Source organism: Pelobates fuscus, chromosome 12 (genome assembly GCF_036172605.1).
Source record: "Pelobates fuscus isolate aPelFus1 chromosome 12, aPelFus1.pri, whole genome shotgun sequence".
Lineage (NCBI taxonomy): Eukaryota > Metazoa > Chordata > Amphibia > Anura > Pelobatidae > Pelobates > Pelobates fuscus.
This window is the reverse complement of record NC_086328.1, coordinates 74,523,923-74,536,422: the sequence shown is the minus strand read 5'-3', so window position 1 is coordinate 74,536,422 and position 12,500 is coordinate 74,523,923. Positions and strand designations below refer to the sequence as shown.

At 43.6% G+C, this 12,500-nt stretch overlaps 1 non-coding gene across 1 annotated transcript; it reads right to left on the bottom strand.

The window, feature by feature from the left end:
- Positions 1 to 283: 283 nt before the first annotated feature.
- On the bottom strand, positions 284 to 355 carry TRNAQ-CUG (transfer RNA glutamine (anticodon CUG)). The gene has a single exon. It is a non-coding gene; the product is annotated as a tRNA-Gln (tRNA).
- Between the last annotated feature and the right edge of the window lie 12,145 nt (positions 356 to 12,500).

Sequence of the window (12,500 nt, the reverse complement as noted above, 5' to 3'; positions counted from 1 at the left end):
ATGTTTCTATATCATAGAATAAAGAATTACAGTTTCCCTAAAGAAGCAAGTGATTATATTTCTGAATGTATTAAGTTTAGCTTTTGACACTTAAATTGTTTCCTTGTTTTTTTAGATGTATAAATGGGAAATGAATACAAATTTGCAAATTTGGCTGACTGTTGCTCAAGCTTTTATGGAAGAACATTATGATTTAGGGACTTCTAAAATGTTTGACATTAACTATTTTTCACGCAGACCAATTGACATATTAGCTTCTTAAGATTAATGCTATCTAAAGGAAAGGTTCCACAGAGATTTGAACTCGGATCGCTGGATTCAGAGTCCAGAGTGCTAACCATTACACCATGGAACCACTGGTGGTCACTTGATTTTTTTCATTGGCTCCGAACACTGGTGTGAAGAGTGCGAGTGATCACTATGACATCACAAATACCCTCCTCCAACATAAATAGAAAAAAAGGGTGGCATTATAGTTTTATAGATGCTGATGATCATCTTTAGCTTTGCTCTGCATTTTACCAACAGAAAAAAGTCAAAAGTAACTTGAATTTTAACTTTGTTTTGTTCACTGGCCAAGAACTCAAAATGACTTCCAGTTTTTTACACCTTTTAACACCACATTCTTTTATACATACTATTATCATGCTTTCCAACTCTCTCACATCTTGATATGTCTTATTCCTCTAATCACAATAGGTGAATAATGTCTACGTGAATTCACGTGATCACAATTTTCATGTTTTCTCAACCAACGGGTGCTCTTCGTTCATCCGGTCCAAGTGAGGCGGGTAACGACAATCTCAAAGCAAACCCTACACCAAAAGCATCAAACAATTTTATCTTTGAAGTCTGTGACAAGCATTTTAAAAGCCTTGGACATTTGAGCCCATATAGCAGAAATGCCTCTTGTAAAAGATAACCTAGCATTTGGAGGAATCAGGCTCAAGACTCATATCTTACCACTAAACTAGCTTTTACATTCTCTTTAATCAAATCGGACGTTTATTTGACACTTTTGATTCTATATCCAAGGAAAGTAAAACTTAAGGAATCTGCTATTGGTTTGCAATGTACAGAACTACAGAAGAAGACATGCTTGGGGTATTGTTCATTCGGCTTTTTAAATTGCGAGCAATCTTCTGAAAAAATATATCAATCAATGTTTCTATATCATAGGATGAAGAATTACAGTTTCCCTAAAGAAGCAAGTGATTATATTTCTGAATGTATTAAGTTTAGCTTTTGACACTTAAATTGTTTCCTTGTTTTTTTAGATGTAAAAATGGGAAATGAAGACAAATTTGCAAATTTGGCTGACTGTTGCTCATGCTTTTATGGAAGAACATTATGATTTATGGACTTCTAAAATGTTTGACATGAACTATTTTTCACGCAGACCAATTGACATATTACCTTCTTAAGAGTAATGCTATATAAAGGAAATGTTCCACCGAGATTTGAACTCAGAGTGCAGAGTGCTAACCATTACACCATGGAACCACTAGTGAAGACTTGATTTTTTTTATTGGCTCCGAACACTGGTGTGAAGAGTGCCAGTGATAACTATGACATCACAAATACCCTCCTCCAACATAAATAGAAAAAAGGGTGGCATTATAGTTTTATAGATGCTGATGATCATCTTTAGCTTTGCTCTGTATTTTACCAACAGAAAAAAGTAAAAAGTAACTTGAATTTTAACTTTGTTTTGTTCACTGGCCAAGAACTCAAAATGACTTCCAGTTTTTGACACCTTTTAACACCACATTCTTTTATACATACTATTATCATGCTTTCGAACTCTCTCACATCTTGATATGTCTTATTCCTCTAATCACAATAGGTGAATAATGTCTACATAAATTCACGTGATCACAATTTTCATGTTTTCTCAACCAACGGGTGCTCTTCGTTCATCCGGTCCAAATGAGGCGGGTAACGACAATTTCAAAGCAAACCCTACACCAAAAGCATCAAACAATTTTATCTTTGAAGTCTGTGACAAGCATTTTAAAAGCCTTGGACATTTGAGCCCATATAGCAGAAATGCCTCTTGTAAAAGATAACCTAGCATTTGGAGGAATCAGGCTCAAGACTCATATCTTACCACTAAACTAGCTTTTACATTCTCTTTAAACAAATCAGATGTTTATTTGACACTTTTGATTCTATATCCAAGGAAAGTAAAACTTAAGGAATCTGCTATTGGTTTGCAATGTACAGAACTACAGAAGAAGACATGCTTGGGGTATAGTTCATTCGGCTTTTTAAATTGCGAGCAATCTTATGAAAAAATATATCAATCAATGTTTCTATATCATAGGATGAAGAATTACAGTTTCCCTAAAGAAGCAAGTGATTATATTTCTGAATGTATTAAGTTTAACTTTTGACACTTAAATTGTTTCCTTGTTTTTTTAGATGTAAAAATGGGAAATGAAGACAAATTTGCAAATTTGGCTGACTGTTGCTCATGAAGTTGTTATGGTACTTTTTCAGTAAACCAAAATGTTTAAGTGTCTATCTGTTCCTGTCCAAATTAAAGAGAATTGAATTGCGTATATACGCTGAAGTAATTCAGTCTGACACACGGAGTTCAGGTTAAAATAACTTCGAGGAAATTTATTGGCAAGTGCAAGATCAAAGGGCGCGCAGGCCCTTTTAAGAGACATTTTCGTCATCATTGGTTATCAAGATATCAGTGAATAAACATCATTAATTGGATTAATTGTTAAGTGTCTGGGTTAGTGTCCACCTATCAATATAATTAATTGGATCAAAAGCTAAGTGGTTAGTTCCGTGTCCACCCACCAAGAGGTGGTACTTTTTCGGACACGGGTGGGGGACAAGGGGTCTTGAGCGTCATTTTACTCGGTCGGTGACGTCAAATCTCGTGGTTAGGTGCAAGGTCTCTTATGAATAGAACATTTCATTACTACTGTGTTCTCATGGCCTTTAAATTATACTATGTTGCGAGTTAGGGGAAATTCAACAGTTCCTGGGTTAGTCATATCCTTATGGAGAATACAGTCTTTGTCTATTGTATTAGATGTGCTGAGAAATACTGTCATGTAATGTAGTTTTCATATGAAGAAGTCAGGTTATGAGGACAAAATGGAGGATTTGTCACAGTATCAGGTTAATACAGAGTTAGAGCAGCAATTCAATATAAATACAATAAGATTTTTTTAATAATTCTACATCAGTCCCCCCTATGAAATGTTAGATTCTAAGAGATAAAAACTTTATTTGTTAATACCAGAAGACGTGTTAGCCCAAAGGCACAGAAACCCCGTGGCCGCTAGCTAGGTGTTAATGCAAAGTGCAAGTCTGTCCCTATTTTCTGACCCTACTAGGCTAGCTCATCTGTCAGTATGGCTCTCGAACACTTCACACCCATGGGTATCCCACGGCAGCTAACCCACCGCTTCTCCACACGGGGCCTTTACCATTCACTGACAGATGCTGTCCCTAAGGTGGTCCCTTCCTAGAACTCTCGCACTTTATCATCAAAAGGGATGGATTGCAGCGGCAAACAGGGTGAGTTGAGATCCTGGAAATCTTGGTCATCAACATCAAGTAGTGTGAAAGTGGGTGCCGCTTGGTCAATAGTCTTCGTGAGTGCTTTCCTCAGGCAGGGGAAGACACAACAAAAGAGAAGAGCAAAGATAAAAAAAGAAATTAGTATTGCCATACCAATATGCATTAAAGCCTTTTTCCAACCCGTCATCCAACCAAACCATCTGTCCCAGGGATCTTTTATCCCGGAATTCCTTTTTAATTCTTCTGAGAGGTCATTTAATTTTGCTATGGCTAATGTAACTTTACCATTAGGACCTGTGTTTTCTGGGATGTAGGTACAACATGTCATGGTGTCGGGCAAAATTTTACATACCCCTCCTTTTTCGGCTAGGATCATATCCAGGGCTATTCTATTTTGGAAGGCCATTTGGGATGTTGCCTGCAATTGTTCGGCTAATCCCTGGAGGGCATCTCTGGTGTAATTAACGAAACGCTGTTGATTGTAATAAATGTAGTTTATCCAATTTAAGTTCTTGTTTGCAGTAACTATGGTAAAAATTGATTCAAATCCTGCAGCAACTTCATCTCTTGCTTTAAATTCATTGGGTACCCCCCTAGGCACCCCAATGGCATCAATGTAAATGTGAGGGTCAAAACTTCCTTTTACTGGGGCTTCACGCTTGGCCTTAGTGTGGCTGGACTCATGGGTGTTGGTGTGTGTGTCAGAAATAATGTGTATAGGCATAATGGCCTTGGCCAATGTACACTCCCCCCACCACTCTGTGTCCATTCTGGATCTTAACTGTAAATCCCCACACAACCAGTAAATATCTCCCAGTGACCTAGTGTGCTGCTGCAGCAAACGTACAGGAACAGTTCTATATGTAGTACAATAACCTGCGGGAAAGTTACCCACAAATTTACCAATCCCATCATGTTTGACATAGCAAGTGTAATTACCTTTATATACGGTAACACCATGAGGAGGTCTTACATTTTTGGCTATAAGAGGATACTCCGCTGTCCATGCTTGACATTGAGACCTGTTGAAATTATATTGGTAGGCAAAAAGACTTAAAATGCAATTTTCTTCATCTACTGGCAGGGTTAAAGGTACAGTGCCCAGATGAGGCCGGGCACCACCACACACATAGCATGCGGTTCGGTTATGTTTGTTGGCATTATATTTCATCCATTCTAACCATAGGTTAACATCATTAAAACCTGTTTCAGCGGCCATAGTATCTTCAAAGGTGGGGTTAGCAATGGCCATCATGTCCTTAAAGGACTGGATGTGTGGTTTTAATGGGTTTGTGACCATATGAGTAGCTCCTTGCCACTCAGGGGAATTACACATATCTTTAAGGTAGAAATGCCCTAATTTAGTATAGGAACCCTTTTTCCAGTACATTCCCAATACATACTGGTCTGCATCTGTTGGGCTTGGATGCTCAACATTAAGAATTAATTTCATTGGTGTGCCTCCTCCAGGCTTTCTCAGAGTCATTCTTTGAAGGAGGGACCTACCATGATCATCTACTTTAGATAAGGCACTTTTTGGCTTGTAGCCCCAGGAAGGTCCGGCATTCCATCCCGCCGCCCCCCAATGGCCACAATTATGCCCCCATTGTTTGTCAACTACACAAACATATGGATCTTTTACATGAGGGATATCTCTATAGATATTCTGGATTTGTGTTGTAGTGAATGGGCATTCTACGATGTCACAATAATCAAAGGTATAGGTAGCCACACGGGTACATGATGAATTATACCAGAAGGTGTACCCACTAGCATCTTTAGTGATGGCTACTTGCTGGGCCTTAATTAAACTAATTAAGGAGACAATGTACCAGAGGTACATGGTTGTGCGGTATCTGCTTCCTCTGGGGCAGGAGACTTCTTGCAGTGGGAAGCGTGGATCCAATGTGGCCTGCCGGCCAATTTGACGGAAGTTGCGGTGATCAGAAGAACTTGGAATGGCCCGTCAAATCTTGGTTCCAGGGTGCTTTTCCGCACGAACTTCTTAACCAGAACCCAATCTCCGGGAAGCAGGTTATGGGTACCTGTGTTCAGATCAGGATCTGGAATTGAAGAGAAAACTTGGGCATGTATTTTGTTCAAGGCACTTGCAAGTTCAGTTACATAGTCTACTAAAACATCTGATTGAAGCTGTAACTGCTGTGGATAATAACAACCTAGCCTGGGTGCTGTCCCAAATAGAATTTCATATGGGGATAACGAGTGTTTCCCTCTAGGTGTGTGCCTAACGCTGAACAAAGCTATTGACAGACTTTCTGGCCAGGGCATTTTTGTTTCTTGTGACATTTTTAACATTCTGGCTTTTAGAGTGCCATTCATGCGCTCTACTTTACCACTACTTTGTGGGTGGTAAGGGGTGTGGAAGGCTAGGGTCACTCCCAGAGCAGTCCAAATTTCTTTAGTCACTGTTGCTGTAAAGGCTGGGCCTTGATCACTTTCAATGACTTCTGGAAGTCCAAATCTACATACAATGTCTGTAAGTAGGCGTCTTGCGGTTGTTTTTGCAGTGATATTGGCTACAGGGTAGGCTTCTGGCCAGCCTGAGAACATATCCACCATTACTAGTGCATATTCATGAGACCCACTCTTGGGCATTTGGATATGATCAATTTGAATTCTCTGGAATGGGTACATGGGTTTTGCTAGGTGCTTTGCAGGCACCTTGATTGGTCTTCCTGGATTACATTTTGCACAAATGACACAGGCCCTGCAGAAGCTGTTGATCAGGGTTGTGATTCCAGGTGCTTCATAATATTTTTGAATGAGGGCGGCCATTAGGTCTTTTGACAGATGTGCAGGCCCATGGGCCCATTGGACAACTGCTGGGTATAAGTTTCTTGGAAGGCAAAATTTAGAATTGTTGTAGTAAATTCCGTCCTTTAGGACAGCTCCTTTCTTCTTCCATTTCTGGATTTCTTCAGGGGTAATTATAGCTTGTTGTTCTCGTAGAATTCTTAGGTCAGTAGGAAGAGTTTGTAAGGTAAAGATAGGAACTTCTTCTTCTTGACCGGACACTTCTTCATCCACTTCCTGCAAATCTCTGGCTGCTTGCTTAGCAGCCTGATCGGCCAAATGGTTGCCCTTTGCTTCATCTGAATCCAATTTCCCATGTGCCTTTACTTTCAAAACGGCCACTTCTTCAGGGAGTAGGAGGGCATCCATTAGTTCCTTGATTGCAGAGCTGTGTTTGACTGGTGTACCGGCAGTGGTAAGAAATCCTCTTGTCTTCCAAATGAGGCCGAAGTCATGTGCCACACCCAGAGCATATCTTGAATCTGTATAGATGTTGGCACGCTTTCCCTTGGAAATTTTGCATGCTGAAGTCAGGGCTTGCAATTCAGCTTCTTGCGCAGACATTGCTGGCGGTAGAGGTGATGACTTGAGAACTTCCCCTGTTGTGGTTACGGCATATCCTGTATGGTATTTTCCTTCTTCATCAGCATACCTTGAACCGTCCACAAACAGAGTAAAATCCGGATCCGGTAATGGATTCTCATGCACAGTTGGTAAGTGTACTGTTTCCATTTTCATCTGTTCGAAACAGTCATGAGGAGTTTCTGGGTCATAGTCATTTGTTATAACTAGGTCTTTAAATTCTTTTTCCAGGAAATGTCGTGGCCATGCTTCAAGAAGGTCAGTTGCTGGGTATTTGGCAATGCCATTTTCCTGTAGTTGTGATTCATCCATGGTGGCCCATAATTTTGCCATGGGCCCAAGGTCATTCCATGATCTTGTCTTTAACTTGGTAACAGGAATATGTGGAATAGCAGTATCCCAATGATGGTATAGGTAATTGAGTTCTGGGGGCAGTTGGATCAGGACCATGCTGTTGCCTTCCGAGTCACAATAGAAATCTTGGGCAGTGAGCTTTACTTCAAACCAGTGGTAGAGCTCATCTTCATAGCAAGGTTCAGGAGTAATGTCTGGCTTGTACCACATGGTACAGAAGGCGTAATCTGGACCTTCACAGAGAGGTGTCTTGTCCTCGTGAAAAGTTAAATGTGGATGCATTTTCTTGATACATCCACAGAGAAGGTAAATGTAGGTTTCATCTGTGACAAACCCATAGTAGATACCCCCCTCAGGGAGTGGAAGAAGAGTGGATGGGTTAAGAACTTGACACCTTTGTATAGAAATGTTGTCAGGCAGAAGAAGATGACATTGCAGACGTAGGTGTCTAGCGGGAGACACGTGCTTGAGCTGGACTTGGTTGATAATGGCAGAGATGTCATGAGGGGCCAAAACAACCAACGGGTGGCCAAGGACCAGGTCTGAAGTTCTTTCAATAAGTTCTCTTGCAGCAAAAACAGCCCTAAGGCAGGAAGGGGTCCCTCTAGCCACAATGTCCAGTTGGCATGAAAAGTATCCAATAGGCCTCTGGCGGCCTTTTAAGTCATTAGTTTGGGTAAGAACTCCTGTAGCATGACCTAGTCTTTCAGAGACAAATAATTTGAAAGGCTTGGTATAGTCTGGTAGGCCCAAGGCAGGAGCAGAGACAATGGCACGTTTAAGAGATTTGAAATTGTCCAGAGCTTCGTTGGTCAGGCCGAATGGATCTGACTTGAGTGCATCGTAGAGAGGTTGCATAAGCAGAGAGGCCTCTGGGATCCATGCTCTGCAGTAGGAAATGAGGCCTAAGAAGGCATGAAGAGATTTTGAAGTCCTTGGGGGTTGAATGTCCAGAATTGTTCTGACTCGGTCCCGAGTGAGATGTCTGGTACCTTGAGATAGGCAATGTCCAAGGAAAATCACAGAGGGTTGACAGAATTGCAGCTTGAGAAGCGAAGCTTTACATCCTTGTTCTGCCAAATAGCAAAGCAGACTAATTGAACATTTTTCAGTAGTGGGTATATCATCTCCACAGAGCAACAAATCATCCACATACTGGAGTAAAACAACTTCTGGGTGTTCAGCTTGCCATGGGTCAAGAATAGTACACATGGCTTTGGCAAATTGACTTGGAGAATTTTGTGCCCCTTGGGGCATGACAGTCCATGTATATTGTTGCATTTCATGGGTGAAAGCGAACAGGTATTGACAGGATGGATCTAGTGGAACACTGAAAAAGGCATTAGCTAGATCAATGACTGTGAAATACTTTGCAGAAGGTGGGACGCCAGAGAGCAGGGTATGGGGGTTTGGTACAAGAGGGGTGTCCAGGACAGTGGCTTCATTGACCGCACGGAGATCCTGAACCATCCTGTACTTTACTGGCTCACCTTTTAGAGTCTTCTTCTTCACAGGAAATAATGGAGTATTACATTCTGATTTACACTCCACTAAAGCACCCTTTTCCAGGAGCGCTTTGATGTGAATAGAAATGGCTGCAGCCTGTGCTGGTTTTAGAGGATATTGTGGTTTCCTTGGTAACTTAGCTCCTGGGATAAGCTTAACCACCACAGGTGGGACATTTAGATGACCTATATCCTCTGGGCCTGAGGACCATAACTTAGCAGGCACCTGAGTTTTTAACTCATCTGGGAAATTGGACCTAGGTTCTGCTGCTTGCTCATTGGGTATATCTAATTGCAGCATCAAAGGTAAGGAGCACAGGGCTGAAGTGTCAGAAACAGATAGAGGTGTAGACATTTCTACCTGTCCATCTGGAGAGAAGGTTATAGACGCCTGCAGGCGTGAAAGGACATCAGCGCCTAACAGGTTAATTGGGCATGTGGAGGAAACTACAAAACGAGCAAGTAAGCTTGTGCCAACCCGCAGAGGGGTTGTTAGAGGACTGTGTCTTGGTTGGCCATCCACTCCAACACAGGAGACATCAATACTTGACAAGAAAGATGGGTCTGGCAGGTCTTGTTCTCTGAGAACACTTCGGGCTGCGCCTGTGTCGATAAGAAATGTGGTAGGTTGGCCTTCAATGGGTAAAGTCACTGTGGCAAGTGGCCCCCCCCCCTTATCCCCTGTAAACACTGCCATGACAGGGGTTAATGACACAGGTTTGCCAATTTCCTAATCATCATCTGGTTCCTCAACAATTGGAACCGTTTTCATGGTCTTAGGGGCCGGGGCAGGCTTGGGAAACTTTTTGGGCTCCCCAGTAGGAAACTTTTTGGGCTCCCCCGGTTCCCTTTTGGGTTCTGGACAGTCACTTCTGTAGTGTCCCTTAGCCCCACAATTAAAACATGTTACGTCCTCTAACTTGACACCCTTGGTGCCAGGGGTGATGGGGGTGGCACGGGCCACCATGAGAGGAGCTGAATTGGGTCTTCTGGGGGTTTGGGCAGATTCCAAACCTCTAGCAACTAGGAGTAACGTATCTAGGGGAACAACCTTGTATTCAGGGCGTGCAGCAATGATTCCCTTGCGTATGGAATCTTTAACACCTTGGACAAACGCACCTGATAGCATTTGTGAATGAATTTTGTCAGTGAGATCAAATCCCAAATCTGTAAACATTTGATATAATCTTGCATGAAACCTTTCCACTGATTCTCCTTTGTCTTGCACAACATCAGTAAGGCCAGCAGCTTGATCTGCAAGTTTATCCTTAGCCCAATCTCTCAATTGATTGCAAAAGGTTACTCCGGAGGGATAATCAACATCACTTGTAAGCAGATCTGTACTGAGGTGGCGGGCCATGCTGGGCCAATATGCATCCCCTGCTTTAATAGCACAAATGCTCAGTAGGTCACGCCAGGCGGCGGAATAAGTCTTTTGTATCTGAACTATCCCTCGGTAAAAAGGCATAGGCTGTTTCTCTGGGTCAGGGAGAGATTTCATTAAAGCACTAGCTTGTGTGGGGTTAAAAGCGACATATTTAGGAGGGGCCTGTTCTCCCCGACCCTGATGGCCGAAGGGATCTTCAATAGAACGGTGGGCTCTCGCAGCCTCCATTGAACCCTGGGACAGCCTGTCATCCTCTTCCTCATCTAGCTCTATTATCTGGGACCTTCTGCGTGAGGGGAACACCTGAGGAGACAGGGCCGGGGGATAGGAGGGAGCTCCGGAGGCGGGAGTTGCCATTGGGTCATAACCTTGGGACCGGTAATCACCGGGAAGCACCGGCATCAGGGGTGCTGAATGGCTGGGGGCCGCCATATTGGAGGCGGGGAAGGAAGTTGCATTGGGGTTAAGGGAAGACGTGGCGGCCATGTTGGATGTGGGCACATCCGGGGCAGACTGAACCGGACTGGGCATGACCGGAACCTGGGGAGTGACTTGGGGAAAGGGGTATGGCCAGTGAGGATAGGGGTATGGGAAGGGGTATGGCCAGGCCATTTGGGTGGGAGTTGGGGCGGAACCTGGAGTGGGCAGTGAGGTTGGGGAGGGATTAGCAGAGGGGGTGGGAAACTGGGCTGTGGTCGGGGCGGGCGAGGGAGAGGGTGGGGAAGAGTCAGTAAAGGTGCCTGAAGGAGGAGGAGCCGGAGTGGGATCAGCAAGATTGACAGTGGCAGGAGAGGAGGGGTTAGTGAACTGGGCAGATGCAGATGGGAGGGTAGGATTATCTACGGAGACAAAGTGTGAGGAAGGAATGGCAGATGAGATGTTAGCATTAGACTCAGAAGGTGGCTTGGGGATGGATGAGGATGATGGGAATGTTAGGGAGGGAGAAGGGGAAAAGTAGGATCCATCAGAATTTAGGACCGGGCAAACGGGAGAGGTGACGGGATGGGGATTGGGAGGATTAATCAGCTGGCAATCTCCCATTACTGACTGGATCTTTGGGATAGACATCCCCCGGGCGCCATTTTGGGGCGCTGGCTGAGGAAGAGCCCCAGCAACACAATTATTATGGTACACAAACATTTTCACACCCTTGTGAATTATTTCTTCTTCAACCCAACCTTCTTGCTGAATAGCCTTTGCTACTCTGTACCATGCTTCAGCTGTTTTTAATAAATCATAATTTGCAAGCTTGCCTTTCTTTTCCATCAACAATCTACGCCAACTTTCTGGTTGTAATCTACCACATGTCGGCACAGCTATTTTACAAACTTTTGCAATCTTTTCAACACCTTTAACCATCTCCTCACCCTCTCTGTCATCAACTAAATCACATGCTAACCAGCCCTTACTGGGCTTACTTAAATCCTGCCCCATGATCCCTTCTCCCCTACACCAGCGTCCCAGATATAGGGAAAGATAAGGAAAATTGAACCGGAACGTCTACAATGCTCGACTGCCACCTGAGAATCGTGGGTCTTTCTCAAGTGCGTCTTCCCAAAACGTAGACTAGTCACTGAATCCGCCTACCCGGGGTGGTAGACACGGATTGGAGCGAGGTGAGAAGTGTGTGACCAATCACTTCTCTATTAAGAGGAATGGGAGTGGATAGTATAATAGTACAGGAAGTGTAGAAAAGGTAAAGAGTAAGGGAAGAAAAATCCTTAGAGACAGATACAGGAGTTTAAATGACTCCACATTAAACAAACAAGACAACAGTACAGTTGAAATACAGTGCATGCATCACAGTTCAAATGAAATCAACAGTAATCCCTTTCCTTTAATCATGTGCTTACTCCAAAGTCACCTTTCTCAACCTCGTAGTGTCCCCGCTCGGAGAATGACTTCCTCAAGTCTCACTACCAGCGGCCAAGGATAACAGCTAACACCGGTCCGAAATCCTTTCTAGCCTCCCTCGTTACAGCAGTCCACTTAAAGTGGCCACGCCACCCTCACTCCCGTAGTGCCCTTATAAAACCCACTCTATAAGTCTCACTACCACGTGATGCGGAAAACAAGCAATGCCTGCCTGAATCCCCCCAGGAAACTGAGTCCCCTGCCACAAGGCTAAGTCTCCTACCACAGTTAAAATAATCAGTGGACCTTCAACTCAACTAGAGCCGAAGGGTCCGGGTCAGGACGTCCCCAACTCAACTAGAGCTGGATGGTCCGGGTCAGGACGTCCCCAACTCAACTAGAGCTGGATGGTCCGAAAGCGCACAGTGAAGCTAGCTAGGCTATCAAAGTGACACAAA